Source organism: Nicotiana tabacum, chromosome 24 (assembly GCF_000715075.1).
Source record: "Nicotiana tabacum cultivar K326 chromosome 24, ASM71507v2, whole genome shotgun sequence".
Lineage (NCBI taxonomy): Eukaryota > Viridiplantae > Streptophyta > Magnoliopsida > Solanales > Solanaceae > Nicotiana > Nicotiana tabacum.
Window position 1 is genome coordinate 37,294,965 of NC_134103.1, and position 16,351 is coordinate 37,311,315.

Consider the following 16,351-nt stretch of genomic DNA (forward strand, 5'->3'; position numbering starts at 1 on the left):
TCTCTTTTAACGTTTGGTTGTTCTTTGACTGTGCGCAGGCTACATATTAGATTGGTGCATAACCCGATCTTCTGGGAAGGAATTGTAACCATACGAACTAGAAATCGAGAAATATTTGCGACAGTTGAGGAAGGAAAGAAATTTCTCCTAGAATATAGAAACGGTTGGGCAATCCTCAACCAAAGAAAATATGGCGGGAGATGATGATAATGTTGATTTGGCTACGAGAGAGGCAACCCAACTTAGAGAGAAAGCTGCAAGAGATGCTGAAGAAGCAGCACTCAGAGATGCACAAATTGCTTATGAGGAGGAGAGAGCTCGAAGAATAGCTCAGAATCAGCCCGTGGGTGCAGACCAGTTCGGAAATGTAGCTCCCGGCCAAGGGAGACCACTTGGTGATTATGCTAGACCGGTCTACAACCAAGGTTTATCAAGTGTGAGACCACCTCCAGTTGCAGCCAATAATTTTGAGCTGAATCAAGGGTTGCTCCAAACCCTCCAAAACAACTGTGTCTTTAGAGGAAAGATGAATGATGATCCAAACAATCATCTAATAGACTTCGAGGAGATCATGAACACCTTTCAATACAATGGTGTGTCACAAGATGCAGTGTACTTAAGGGCATTCCCCTTCACTCTAAAAGATGCTGCAAAGCACTGACTTCGAAGCTTTCCCTAGGGATCAATTAGAACATGGGAGGAGATGACCTCAAAGTTTCTTGCCAAATATTTCTCCTCAGCTAAAACGGGCAAGTTTAGAAGATAAATCCATAACTTCTTCCAGAATGAGACTGAGACTGTTTTTGAAGCATGGGAGAGATTTAAAGAGATTGTGCGAAAGTGTCAACACAGTAGAATTGAACTCTAGATGCAACTCCAGGACTTTTGGGATGGTTTGACAGCAACCTCACATAAAACATTGAGCAATACAGCTGGAGGTCCGTTAATGAAGAAGACTCCAAAGGAGATAGTCACTATTCTAGATGAGTTATCTGAAGATGCAAATCAGTGGCCCTCAGAGATTGCTGAAAGAAGAAGATCAACTGGTGTTCACCAAGTTGATACTAATACATCGGTGGAGGTACAACTTGATGCCATGGCAAAGTAAATAAGGAAGCTAACCTTAGCTTCAATACATAATGAGCCTCATGAAGCATGTGACATATGTGGAAGAGTACACCCTACCCATGAGTGTCAAGCTTCAATGGAGGATGTTAATGCCGTGGGTAACTAAAATTTCAATGCAATGAGTGAGAAGCACCCCGGTTTTTCATGGAGTTCACCCATGGGTACAACAAATGCATGGCAACAAAACAACTCTAGATTTCAAGGAGCTCTTGGTTTTATGAATCAGCATAGGCCATAGTTTCAGCCTCAATAACCAATTCAGTCTGGGTTAGAAGATCTAATGAAATTCTTCATTGTCAAGACTAATGAAAGATTATATGCTCATGGGGAAACTATCAAAGAACTTGGGACAGGTTTGCGTAACTTGGAGAGACAAGTGGGACAAATTGAAACTGTATTATCTAAGAGGATCCAAGGGAAATATTGAACTTGGGACAACTGTATGCTCATGGGGCAGCTATGTTATTATTTTTGTGTATATTCTGGTAATATTTATTTTCCTAAAAACTAGTGTTGCTTGACTTCTCTTAAATTGATTCTGAATCAATTTCGCATGTTTAATTTTGATTGTTTTCCTTGTCTGTGTGTTTAATTTTTACCACTATATAAACCCATCCCCTTTCTCTCTTTAGGAGAAGAACTGGAATCATTATTCTCTCACTAAAAACTGAAGTTTTCTACTCTATACTTGTTTACTATTTGATTCTGTTTGGTTCTTGGCCGGCTGAAAGCCAAGGCCACTGTACTTCTACTTTTTCTGACCTCCCTTGGGTGTTTTGAGTACTGCTTGGGTTCTTGAAACCCTTGGAATTTGACACATTCAGGACTCTGGGTCATTACTGCAATCTTTTTCTAGTTTATCGAATAGTCACTGGTTAGTTTCTAACTTTCACAATGTTTATCATGTTCTAATTAGCATGTTCTCTGAACTGCATGATCTAATGCATTTCTTTGTCTCTTTTCTACCTAATTCTGCTTGTGATTGCTAGCTTAATAATGCTTTGCACCTAGCCTAATTAATTTAGACAAAATGAAGCATGCTTAGTTTAGTTTGTGATAACTTGAAATTGTTTTTTGACTATATGGTTCAATCTATGTTCTCTGCCTAATTCCGAACTTCTAATGACCAATTTGATGTTATTAGTATTCCCTAACTTGTTTAAGACCTTTACTCTAAATGTTATATGCTCTTATGACTATGGTTATCACCCTATGTATTCTTGCCATGTCCAATCTGTACCTCTGACAACTTGTGACCCTTTAAAACTAGTCTGCCTTAACTGACACTCTCTATGTTACCTGATCCTGTTGTATTATAATGCTTAACTCCTATGTTTGGTATAATATGATCCCTTAAGTCCTAAATTAGTTGCATTACTTGGTTTTAATAGTCTAATACCATTGCATGTTAACTTGTAATCCCAGGCTCCTTGTTCCTTATCATATGTCACCTTACCCAGTGTGTTAATTTGCTTTTGGAGTTCATTATGTGATTATCTTACAAGTTTGCAAATGTTTTCCAAACCTATTACCCTACTACTATTTTCACTGGCTGTTTCTTACTTAATTCTGGGGCTGGCTGAAAGCCAAAGCCCTTCCCCTAAGTCTCCACTATCAACCTCCCTAGTGTGAGCACTGCCCTAGGTTCTTGAAGCCCTTGGGAACTCTAACACACTAGGGTACAAGGTTCTTTGCCACCTTTTTCCTAATTGCTCAACTTTGCCCCCTTTTCTCACCTACTGGATAAACCAGTTGGTTTATGTAAATGGCTATACCTCTGGGACTTTTGATGGCTACTAGATGTGGGCTATTTTGTGTGAATGGAGATTGTTTCTGGGCTGTTGTGAAACTATGTTGAAGGCCTAGCTAGGCTAGGTATACATTGGGCCTGCCTTAGGCCCACTATAGCTATTCTGTAATTCTATAATTTATTTCACTCATTGAGCCCGTAATAATATTGTAATAAAAATTGGGGTGTTAGTAAAATTGGGAAAATAGGTTTATTCTCACTTTGCATGAACGGGTAGAAATCCTGCCTAGAGGGGTTAATTTGCTCAAACATGTTCTGCTCCTATGTGCTGTTAGATAACCTGCCTATAGGACCTAAGTGTTTCATTCCCTTAATGTATTCTGCTTCTATATGTCTTGCTAGATATCATGCCTATTGGGAATAAAGTGATCAATGTTTCAGTCTATGACCATAGGGTCATGTTAGCTTTATGCTCTACAAATCTGCACTTTTAGAAATCATGCCTATAGGGTTTTAATTGATTAATGTGTTGTTGTTATTATTTCTCACTTAGGAAACATGCCTATAGGAGCTAAAACCAGTTTCAATCGCTAATCGTAGAAATCATGCCTATAGGGTAATCCCACTCGCTTTTAAGTGTGAAACTGAACTTTCTAACACTGTTTCATTGCTTAACTCTACCGCTATTAGAAAGCATGCCTATAGGATCAACCTGGGTAATTCTGAGTATTTTTAATAGTTATCACTGCCAACTACTGCGCAAATCACCTAAAAATCATGTTCATAGGTTTAACCACTTGTAATCTGTAATTTCAACAATCAGCTCGCAATACCAGATTCCCTAAAATGTATAGTTGTTCAGAAATCACGTCTATAAAGGCAGCATCTTGCATCTGAAATTGCCTGCATGTTTGAATCCCAAGGTCACATAGAAACCATGTCTATAGGGCCTAATGGCTTAAATTTGCCTCAATCCTGAAATTGTCTAACGCCTAATTTGTTGCGTGCATTTGTTGCCTAAGTGTGGAGGCTAACTTGAGCCCTTATTTGCTTTTACATGAAGTCCAATTTGTTTTGTATGTCGCCTAGTTTTTCTCATTGTTTGAGAAACCTAAGCTAAGTCTATAAACCATCCAAAATAGAGGTCCAAACACCTCTTGGGCCGTAGGCATGAGACGGGTAGTGCACGCATAATGTACGATCTAGAATCAACTAGTGCACTTTAGGTAATAACTTAAAGATAGTAATCAGGTAGCAGGAGATGATAGTCTGTGCCCGCCGAATAATAAGAGTAACACCCCACCTCGAGGGAGTTACGAAGTATTATTTATGTTGCACGGGGTAATTCTTTAGGCTAAAAAACTTAGGACCCCCATCTTGTCTTTAAACCAATTATTTGTGTTTACTCAAGGACTTTCTAATAAATTTTTTTTTTAAACTTCTTGTTTTTCTCTCTAACTATTTGACTAATTCATATAATTCAAGTTCGGTCGGGACCCATAGTTGTGGACCTCGAAGAGTGCCTAACACCTTTTCTTCGATGTAATTTGAGCCCTTACCCGATCTTTGGTGACACAAACTAGTTAAACCAGATTTATTTGCAAATAGGTGCCCTAACGCACCTCAAACCCATTAGGTGCCGACTCTCTCTTTTAACACCTTCCTTTTAAAGAGTTGTCATGTGTCGAAACCCGATTTTGCGAGAAAGAGGGGCACGACAGCATGGCGATTCTGCTGGGGATATTGTTTTTAGGGTCTTACCATAGCGAACTTGGTCTATATGAATTAGTCTTCTCAGATAAGCGTGTCTTTGTTATTTTGCTATTACATGAATATCTCGCTCCCGTTTCCCTTTTATTGCTACATGCACATCCTTTTCCCTATTTTCCCTTTATGTGAATTCATATTAATATGCAAATCTTTGCCTAATTTGGTTACAATATGCGTTTTCCCTTTATTTTCCAGTTATGTTCACTTGCTCCGAATCATTTTTTAAAAAATTTGCTATATCATGTCTTTCCCCATCCCTACCCTTTTGTTTGCTTTATTGCAATTCTTTCACATTGCGCGAATTAACTTCTTCCTTGTTTTCCTTTCTTTTTATGTTTTTACGCTCCATTTAATACTGCGTTTATTGTCTTCATCATGCAAAATACTTGACAACGTGTTATTTTATCTTTACATAAAGCATTCTCCACATCATATTCCACTCGTGTGTAATTAATACCATAGCAGCACTTGATGAGTGTCCGCGCTCTTCCTAAATCACCCTTTTAAATTTGGAAAGGCTTATTTGCGATAAAACTAGTCGATCAGCGGTGCAATCGACGGTTACGTGCCTTCCCCTCTCAAGTTGTCCACTTGAGGGTACCGGTCTAGACTCTTCTAGAAACCCCCACTCTAATATTAACTGTGCATGCATCATGTCTAAACCTAGTATGGGTTAGAACGCTATCCACGTAATAACTCTCTAAGGTAAGCCTTGTCCAAAGCTCGCCCGGATTTCCTTAAATCCCAATGGGTACAATCATGATATGTGCATTATTTGGAGAAAACGTGCTGATATGCTAATCATTAATGTGTAAATAGTCGAATCCGGAGGGGGAAAGGGCTAACTTTATTTGTTTTGCATAAATGAGGCCTGAAGTCCCCACGTTCGGCATGGTTCGAAGTATCCCACCTTTGTTACTAGATTGGTGGGAAAATCTCTCGCTAAGTGACAAAAACTATGTTAAAAGAGTTCTCGGGAATTTACAGTCTTTGTTAGATATTCAGCCGAACAATGTGTTAATTGAGGCTGCAACTATGTTCTGGGATGAGAAGAGGGCCGTCTTCCATTTTGGTGATATAGAAATGGATCCTCTTCTAGAGGAAATAAGAGGCTTCGTTGGGCTCCCATGGGATAGCCCTGGCTTGTTGGTACCGAAAAACCATACTTCTCGAGGTTTCCTAAAAATGATGGGTTTCAGAAAAAATGATGAGTTAGTCTATCTGAAGAGATCTTACATACCATTCGACTACCTTTATGAGCGTTATAGTCACAGCAAGTCATATCGTCTTTACCATGATGAATTTGTCATCACTTCTTTGGGTTGGACTCACCGCTGGGTTTTTGTATTCATTGTCTGTTTTCTGGGGATGCTCATATTCCCGATACAAAGAGAAAGGATCCACACTCGCCTAGCTATGGTCACTAAGACCTTAATGGAAGGAATTGAGGGGCAAACTTACACTATTGTCCCAGTGATCGTGGCTGAGATGTATCGAGCCTTAGACCGCTGCAAAAAGGGATATAGGCATTTCGAGGGTTGCAATCTGTTGCTGCAAATATGGTTGTTGGAACACCTTTATAGAGGACAATACCGTCAAGAATTTCCGCGACGACCATGGAATGACCACATAGCTTATCACCATCCAAAAAGAATGACTTTTATCCCAGTCAGGTTTGCACAACCAGGAAACGCTGTGAGCTGGGTATATTTCTTTAGCAATTTGACTGATGACAAGGTACATTGGATGTTCGAGTGGTTCCCTAACAGTGAATTCATCATCAGGTCAAGAGACGTTCCTCATCTAGTGCTAATCGGATTAAGGGGAATCTATCCTTATGCTCCTATCAGGGTCATGAGGCAAGCTGGGAGAAAACAGGTTATACCACGAGTTTCCAAAATGGTTCATTACAAAGCAGACTTCCACAGGAATGCCATTCCATTCAAGTTCAAGGCACAACACATGTGGCATCAAAAGATTATTGTGGAGAAAGATACCATCGAGCCAGACAGGTATCATGCCGACCATGTGTAGTTTGTACCCATCATCGTTGGTCGATGACATAGCAAGAGAGGTGAAGCCAGGGGTTGATTTGAGAAATAGGGTCATAGACGACGCTGCTGAAATCCATGTCAAATACAAGAGGTTGCGCAAAAGGGTTTTTGAATCTAAGGCCAGGCATTTGGAACAACACAAAGTGGACATGGAAGCAGTCAACGAATGGAGAGAAATCACTACTAAATTAACAGAAAGGTTGGAGTATTTGGAGTAGGGTTTGATGGAACTTGAGGGAAAGATGAGGAAAAGGGTCTCGGATTGTCAGAACGCAGAGGGCAATGAAGGAGGACATCTAGCAAGGGCGTATCTGATGTTGGACATGAGCGACTTGGGGAATCTCATTGACGGGGCTAAGAAGGCCAAGCTTGGAGAAGGTCCCTCTGGGACCGATAAGATTAGGAATGATGTTTTCTTGATTCGTTTTAGAATTTGATTGTAATAATAAGGCAAATGCCACTAGTGACTCTTTATAATTATTGTCGTTTTAGTAGAGATTTGGTCTATTTATCATATTAATGAAATGACGCAGTTATCGGCATTGAGTTTCTCCAAAGCTATATGTCGCTAGGCCTACCTCGGGCACGATGAGGTCCCCAAATTAGGATGCAAATTTATAATTCCATAATACGTGTTTAAATATCGTAAATATCCTTTTAATACTCCTTACTGACTTGTTTACCTTTTGTTTTTCTTCTTTTCTTTGTTTATTCCCATCCTCTAAGGTTGATTTGTGCATACTGGCATCATCAGCATATCATACCAGATCTAGAGGTCCTCCACCTCCTCCTCCTCCAAGTGATCCCAAGAACAAAGGAAAATCTAATATGGACGATATTAGTGGTATCATGAAAGACAACGTTGTGCACGCCGAGAATGTCGATTCAGATGGTTGAAGTACTCTGGCACAGAACGACTTGGTTTTGTGATTAGAGCAAACGATACTGGAGTTACAAGGGGAACTTGAGCAGGTCTGTAATTTGGCAAACCTTTCCCTCACCCTGAATGTCCCCGAAATCAACCAACAAAACGCCCAAAACCCAACACCTTCTCAAAACACACAAAACCAGCACCACCAAAATCCTCCCGCACCTCATCAATACACCACGCCTCCCCAAAATCCTAATCCTCCACCAGTACTAACTCCTTCACAGCATCATCATCATCCGACCCAGTACCCACAAACTACCACCTACCACACTCCTCAAAATGCACCACAACCTACTCCTCATCCCCAAAACTCAACCAATGATCACCACTACACCCAAATCCCTAGAGTCCACCAAAGTAATCCCATATATGTGGAAACCTTACCCTACACTTCACAACAAATCTCCTATACACCGGAATTCGCCGAGAAGGACCTGCTCATCAAGAACATTGCGGAAGAACTTAAGAAGCTTACAAGTCGAGTCCAAGGTATTGAAGGTGGTAAAGGCATCAAAGGTTTGAACTAAGAGGATTTATGTATTCAACCGGACGTAGAACTGCCAGAGGGTTACAAACCTCCTAAGTTCGAAATGTTCGACGGGACAGGTGATCCAAAGGTACATCTAAGGACGTATTGCGACAAGCTTGTAGGGATTGGTAAAGATGAAAGAATCCGCATGAAGTTGTTCATGAAGAGCCTCACTAGAGACGCCCTATCCTGGTACATCAGTCAAAATCCAAAGAAGTGGATTAATTGGGTAAGCATGGCGTCAGACTTCATTGATCGGTTCAGATTCAATATGGAGAATGCACTGGATGTCTTCTATATCCAGAATCTTAAGAAGAAGCCAAGCGATACTTTCCGCGAGTATGATACTCGGTGGAGATCGAAAGCTGCGAAAGTAAGGCCGGCATTGGAAGAAGAGCAAATGAACAAATTCTTTGAAAATTATGAGAGGTTAAGGGTTATTGAAAATCATAAGTTCTCCGACATCATCAAATTGGGAGAGAGAATAGAAGAGGGAATTAAAAGCGGGATGGTAACCAATTTCAAGGCATTACAACCTACGAATAAAGCCTTGCAGTCAGGAGGCATATCCAAAAAGAAGGAAGTAGGGGCCATGATGGTAGCCCAATGTCCGAAATCTCCTCTCACACACCAAACACCTCCACCCACATATCAACCTTCACCTCCTAGATATCAACAACCCGATACCGCCTACCACACTTACAACACTCAGCCAGCATATTACCACTCACCACCAGCCCGCCAAACTACCAAAAACCCAGGCCAGATTTCGGCCGTAGGCTGCCCAGACAATATACTCCTATTGCCGAACCTATTGACCAGTTGTATGAGAGATTGAAAGCTATCGGCTATGTCATTCCCATTCCCGTTGTTGCCATGGAAAATTACTCTCAATGGGTCAATCCGAATAAGACACGTGCCTACCATTCGGGCATGAAAGGTCACACTATTGATGAATGCCACACTCTGAAGGATAAGATCCAGACGCTGATTGATACCAAAGTTATACAGGCAAAGGAGACTTCACCTAATGTCCGCAATAATCCCCTCCCAGATCAAAGGGGCGAGGGGGTAAATGTTATAGAAACCGATGAAGAATGGGACCCAGAGGGGTTAATTGGGCTCATTCGAGAAGAGGATGATCCCAAAATACCTCCAGTCACTCTCACGCCTATTGTGGTACAGATACAATCACCGATTGAAGTTGAGGTAGCTGCATCGACTCCGTTCGAGGTTGAAGTAACAACGCCTTCAGCCACACCAACTTCGTTCGAAGCAGAAGTGACCACACCATTCATTGTAACGGTAGCACGCACACCATCCTTTAATTCCAATGTTGTACCCTGGGACTATACTGCAGAAGCAAGAAGGAAAGGAAAGGGGGAAATGGAAGAAACTGGTGTAGCACAAGGTATGACCAGAACTGGTAGGGTTTACACGCCAGAGCATTTGGGGGGAACAAGTAAAGAAGCCGCTTCCAGGCAGCCTATCATGGAAACCGGCCCAAATGATCTTTGGTGAAAGGTTCAAGCAAGGGAGTATTCTGTGGTTGATCCTTTGAACAAAACCCCTGCTCAGATATCCATTCTATCACTACTGCAGAATTCTGAGGCACACAGGAATGCATTGATGAAAGTGTTGAATGAGGCTTATGTACCCAACAACATTACTAGTGGAGAGATGGCCAACATGGTAGGACAAGTATTGGAAAGCCATATGATCACTTTCCACAAAGAAGAATTACCACCAGAAGGGTTGAGCCACAACAAGGCGTTGCATATCACAGTACAGTGCGAAGACAAATTTATTGTCAGGGTCTTGATAGATGGGGGTTCAAGTCTCAACATCTGCCCGTTGACTACTTTGAAGAGGTTAGGTAAAGGTTTGCATGAGATACGAGCAGGAACTATGAACGTAAAAGCGTTCGATGGGTCTCAAAGGGCCACAATCGGAGAAACCAACCTATGCTTACAAATGGGTCCAACTTGGTTTGATGTTGAATTCCAAGTGCTCGACATATCTGCCTCATACAATCTTCTATTGGGACGACCTTGGATACACGCCGCTGAGGCTGTAGCGTCTACTCTGCATCAAGCTGTGAAGTTCAAATGGAATCATAGAGGCTGTAGCTTCTACGCCGCTGTGGAACGCGGACCGCAATAGAAAAGGGCGGCCACGAAATTATCATCGCCAAGGCGGCCATTATTCCGCGGACTGCGAAATAGAGATTCAGAAGGGCTATTTTGAGCACTAAAATTGAGCGCTGAGAGCGGCATAAAAATACGACCGCGAAGTGACTGGCGCGGCCGTGGTTGGAATTTAGCAGACAACGTTTGTCGAGGTTCAGAGACTTTGCAAGATGGGCATAAATGAAGAAGGCGGTCCGTGTCCAAATTACGCGGCCGCGAAGGAATCTCACGCGGACGCGGTGAACATTATGCGAACGAAGATCTACCAAGGCCCAGATATGAAGAAACGCGGACCGCACTCACTATTACGCGGTCGCGAAAGCCCAAGCGCGGACACGGTCAGAATTACGCATCCGCGAAACCTTCACAGGGGCATTTTTGTCCGGAATTTTTAGCCTAGTATAAATAGATCCTTTTATCAATTTTATGTAAAGTTTTGTTTAGTAGAGCAAGTGAACAACTGGTTTTTCCCTTTTTGGGCAATTTTAGAGTAGATTTACCTTCAAACTTTAGATTTTCATCTTGTACTTTAATATTATGGCTTATATTTCATCTTTATCTTTGATTTCTGTTGTTATTATGAGTAGCTAGACCCCATAGCTAGGGTTGTGACCCAACCCTAGTTTGGGTATTTAATGGGTCTTGAATTTTAGGGCTTAATTATTTATGGGTTAGTGATATTTAGCCTAATTCATGCTAAAATTGTAGAATTAGTGGTTGCAAACACTGACTCATGCCTTTATGACTTAGGCACTTCTTGAGAAAGAGGGACTAAGTCTAGGAAAATTAGGCTAACAAGGAATTGGGGTGAACTCAAGAAATTTATAGCCCCAATTAAAGGGTTAAACCTAGAGATAGTAATACCCGACTTGAGCCAATTTCACTTGTATTGTATGAACATCCATTTGGGCTTGAGAAAGCCAAATCGGGAAAGGTCACTCAAACTACTAAGAGGCATAGAGTGAGCACTTATGTGTGATGGTTATATCACGACCCCAATCATAACAAGCTTGCCCTAGATTCTTGATACCCATTATATACTCATCTAGGCAGAAGTCACTTTCCTAGTGCCTTTTAACACTTGAAAACTTTCACCAAGAATATTGTACTTAGCTTACACTTAGCATACAATAGTATAAAATTAGAATCGAATCAATCGCAATAATGTTTGGAAGTGCAATTAGGAACTACACGCACATCTAGATTAGTTAGATACCCAACTCCAAGCCTAATCAACTCTATCCCGACTTCGTTGGGTAAAACTGCATCGACCATCCTCGCTACTCTATAGTAGTGTAGGTTTGGCCTCGATCACCTTTTGGGGCCGTTGCCGGGGAGTTAGACGGTGTTGGCTATCTATCTAGCTATTTGTGTGTCTTGTTTTTCTTTCCTTCTGTTTTTCTAACTTTTGTGTATCAATCGCTTTATGTACCAAATGGCTCATAATGGTGCTCTCGGACATGTTCTTCCAGGGGAGGAGGTTGATGACAATGGTGAGGATGAGGTTAATCTAGAACCCAAGTCCAAAGAAGAGGCCTCCAGGCTAATGACAACATTCCAAACCCTCCCCACCTCCTCCACGGGCAGCACACCGGGTGCTACCCAATGAAGGTTACGCAAGTGCAATTGTTCCGCCCCGGATTCGGGCGGGGAATTTTCAAATTACAAATGTCATGCTGACCCTATTGGAGTAAAGGGGCTTTTTCACTGGAGCTCCTCATCAGAATGCATACAAGCATCTAAAGGGTTTTATAGACACGTGCTGGTGGAGCAAGCAGATGAACGTGTCGGAGGACGCTCTGAGATTGAGACTTTTCCCATTTTCACTTAGAGGGAAAGCTTTGGACTGGCTCGAGAGGCTACCCAACCACTCCATACACACGTGGGATGAGATGGCAAAAAAGTTTATAGCAAAGTTTTACTCACAGGGTCATATGGCAGCATTGAGGGATGAGATCTTAGCCTTTAAACAAGACCCTAATGAACCCCTACATGAAATCTGTGAGCGATACCGGACAATGGTCAAGGAATGCCCAAACAATGATATGACTGAAGCAATGATTCAATAGACATTCTATAGGGGCATCAACACGACCAACCAGTGTGTGGTGAATCAGCTAGCTGGGGGAAATTTTATGAAAATGCCTTATGCCAATACTTGTGACATACTTGATGAGATGGCTGACACATCCTCAGCTTGGCAGAGTCGGGCAAATGTTCCTCAGGGTGTCCCTAATGTCATCCATCTTCACAAGGAACTTCATGATCACGGACAAGCCATAGCCGAGTTGACAACTACTATGAATCAGTTAGCAAAGGCCCGACTTCAGCAAGTTCAAGGGACAAAGCAAGTAAATGCCATGGAAGGGGTAAATGTCATGGTCAACAAGAGGAGACAACGTGATCAACAAGTGCAAAACAATCAAGATCAATATGAGCAAAGTGGTAGTGGTTACAATCAAGACAATTCTAATGATGATCAAAGTGCGGAAGTGTTATATGCCAATAACTACCAAGGTCAACGGAGCAATGCTCCAAATCAACAATGGAGATCGCAAGGGAACAATCAAAATTGGGGCAACCAAGGCCAAGGAAATTGGAACAATGGCAATAACAACAACTCGAACAATTGGGGGAACAACAATCAGAATTAGGGGAACAACAATAACACTTGGGGCGGCAATGGAAACCAAGGAGGTTGGAATAATAATAATCAAGGCAACCGGGGGCCGGGCTTTCAAAGGCCCCCGATGTATCAACAACCCAACAATCCGCCTCCATATTCGTCTCAAGGGCAAATTTCTTCAAATAATAAGATGGGGTGGATAGAGAGTGTGTTCAAACAAATGATGAAAAGGAATGCTGACTCCGATGCCCAAATAGCCTCCCATACTACCTCTATTCGCAACTTGGAAATACAAATGGGTCAAATGGGTCAAATTTCTCAAGCATTGAATACTCTCCCTAAGGGGGCACTACTAAGTGATACGATAGTAAACCCGAAGGGTGGGAACAATACATGCCATGCTATGGCGGTGACCACAAGAAGCGGTAGAGGTGGAGATGCAAGTACCTCTAATCTAAAGAAGATTGTGAGTGATGATGTTGTGTTGCAAGAAGATGATGAGATTCAAGCCAATGATGAGAATGTGAATGATGAAGTGAGGATCGATATTTATGACAACATGGAGGAGACTCAAAATGATGTGAACCCGTCTAGGGAACACGTGATAGACATACCAGAAACGGTAGTGCCTAAAGCCAAGGCCCCTTTGCCAAGGCCTCCACCACCATATCCTCAAAGGCTTGCAAAGCAAAATAATGAAAACCAATTCAAGAAGTTTATTGAGATGATGAAAAGTTTGTCAATCAATGTGCCCTTGATGGAAGCTCTCGAACAAATGCCGGGATATGCCAAGTTCATGAAGGACTTGGTAACTAAGAAGAGATCTATGAATTGTGAGACCATCAAAATGGCTCATCAAGTGAGTGCCATTGTGCACTCAATGGCTCCAAAGCTTGAAGATCCCAGTGTCTTTACAATTCCATGCGCCATTGGTAGCGTCGAGTTTTCAAAAATCTTGTGTGATTTGGGAGCAAGTATTAATTTGATGCCATATATCGTGTTCAAGACACAAAGTATTGGGCAACCAAGAGCTACTTCCATGAGATTACAAATGGCGGATCGGACAATGAAAAGGCCGCTCGGTATTATTGATGATGTTCTAGACCGGGTCGACAAGTTTATTTTGCCTGCTGATTTTGTGATTCTCGAATGCGAAGTCAACTATGAGGTGCCTATAATATTGGGGAGACCTTTCCTAGCAACAGGGAAGGCATTTGTTGATGTGGAAGCAGGGGAGCTCACTTTCCGAGTGGGCGATGAAAACGTTATATTCCACGTGTGCAAATCAATGAGGCAACCAAATAGCAATGAAGTTTGCTCTTTTGTGGATCTTGTGACGGAGGTGATAGTTGATGACACGAGTGCCATGATCAATGTGGAAGACCCTTTGAAAACTATTTTGTTAAAACATGAGGATGATGAAAAGGAAGGCTTGGTTGAATGTGCAAATGCATTGCAAGGAATGTGATCCTACTCATATGGGCCCCGTAAACTTTTCTTGGACTTGGAAAACCGGAAGACTCCACCAACAAAGCCCTCAATCGAGGAGACACCAACATTGGAGTTGAAGCCTTTGCCTTCACACATCAGGTATGAATTCTTAGGACCTTTTTCCACATTACCCATTATTCTTTCTGCTTGCCTAACTAACGTGCAGGTAGACTCCACCCTTGCAGTGCTTCAAAGAAGGAAAAAGGTAATTGGATGGACTTTGGCTGTCATTCGGGGTATAAGCCTTGCCTTTTGCATGCACAAAATTATACTAGAGGATGATGCCAAACCCTCCGTAGAACATCAAATGAGGTTGAACGAGGGTATGCAAGAGGTCGTCAAGAAGAAAATTATCAAGTGGCTTGATGCAGGGGTTGTGTACCCTATTTCGGATAGTTCGTGGACTTCACCGATACAATGTGTGCCGAAGAAGGGGGGGTATGACTGTGGTCACAAATGAGAAAAATGAGTAGATCCCCACTCGTACTGTCACCGGATGGAGGGTATGTATGGACTACAAAAAGCTGAACAAAGTGACCCACAAAGACCACTTTCCATTGCTCTTTCTTGATCAAATGTTGGACAGACTTGCCGGGCGTGCCTACTATTGCTTTTTGGATGGGTACTCAGGGTACAACCAGATTCTCATTACACCGGAAGACCAAGAGAAAACCACCTTCACATGTTCGTATGGCACATTTGCATTCTCACGGATGCCGTTTGGTTTGTATAATGCACCGGCTACCTTTCAGCGGTGTATGATGGCAATATTTACGGATATGATGGAGGACTTCCTCGAAGTGTTCATGGATGATTTTAGTTTTGTGGGGGACTCATTTGAAGAATGCTTGGATAATCTTGACAAAGTGTTGGCCCGATGTAAAGAGACCAACCTAGTGCTTAATTGGGAAAAATGTCACTTTATGGTCAAGGAGGGTATTGTCCTCGGCCATAAGATCTCAAAGAACGGTATTGAAGTGGACAAAGCGAAGATTAAAGTTATTTCGAAACCCCCTCCTCCTACTTCCGTCAAGGGAGTTAAGAGCTTTCTTGGGCACGTGGGGTTCTACCGAAGGTTCATCAAGGATTTCTCAAAAGTGGTGAACCCCTTGTGCAAGCTGCTAGAAAAGGATGCAAAGTTTGTGTTCAGTTTAGATTGCATGAAAGCTTTTGAGATTCTCAAGTATAAATTGACAACCACTCCCATCATTACCGCACCCAATTGGAGCTTACCATTTGAGCTCATGTGTGATGCTAGTGACATTGCGGTAGGAGCGGTTTTGGGGCAAAGGGTCAACAAGATATTTCATCCGGTCTATTATGCAAGAAAAATGATGAATGACGCCCAAGTCTATTATACGGTGACCGAGAAAGAGTTATTAGCCATTGTCTTCGCCATGGAAAAGTTGAGGCCATATCTCATGGGTGCCAAAGTGATTGTGCACACCGATCATGCGGCACTCTGTTACTTAATGACCAAAAGGGACTCGAAGGCTAGGTTGATGAGATGGGTTCTTCTGCTTCAAGAGTTTGACCTTGAAATCATTGATAGAAAAGGAAGTGATAATCAAGTGGCGGACCATTTGTCCTGCTTAGAAGAGGAGGGGAGGCCCCACGATGGCCTCGAAATTAATGATTTGTTCGCGGATGAACAACTCCTCTCTGTGTCTTTGAATGGTATGCCTTGGTTCGCCGATGTGGCTAACTTTCTTGTGACCGGCATTGTCCCGAGTGAGCTCTCTTCTAACCAAAGGAAGAAACTCAAACGGGACATATTGGATTATTATTGGGATGAGCCCTATCTTTTCAAGATTTGCAATGATGGTGTGATCCGGAGATGTGTCCCGAAAGAGGAGCAAATGAATATTCTTGATGCTTGCCAT

The 16,351-nt window shown here is 42.2% G+C and overlaps 1 non-coding gene across 1 annotated transcript; it reads right to left on the minus strand.

Moving 5' to 3' along the window:
• Positions 1-751: 751 nt before the first annotated feature.
• Positions 752-858, minus strand: LOC142178687 (small nucleolar RNA R71). Its single transcript, XR_012706954.1, has one exon. It is a non-coding gene; the product is annotated as a small nucleolar RNA R71 (small nucleolar RNA).
• Positions 859-16,351: the final 15,493 nt, after the last annotated feature.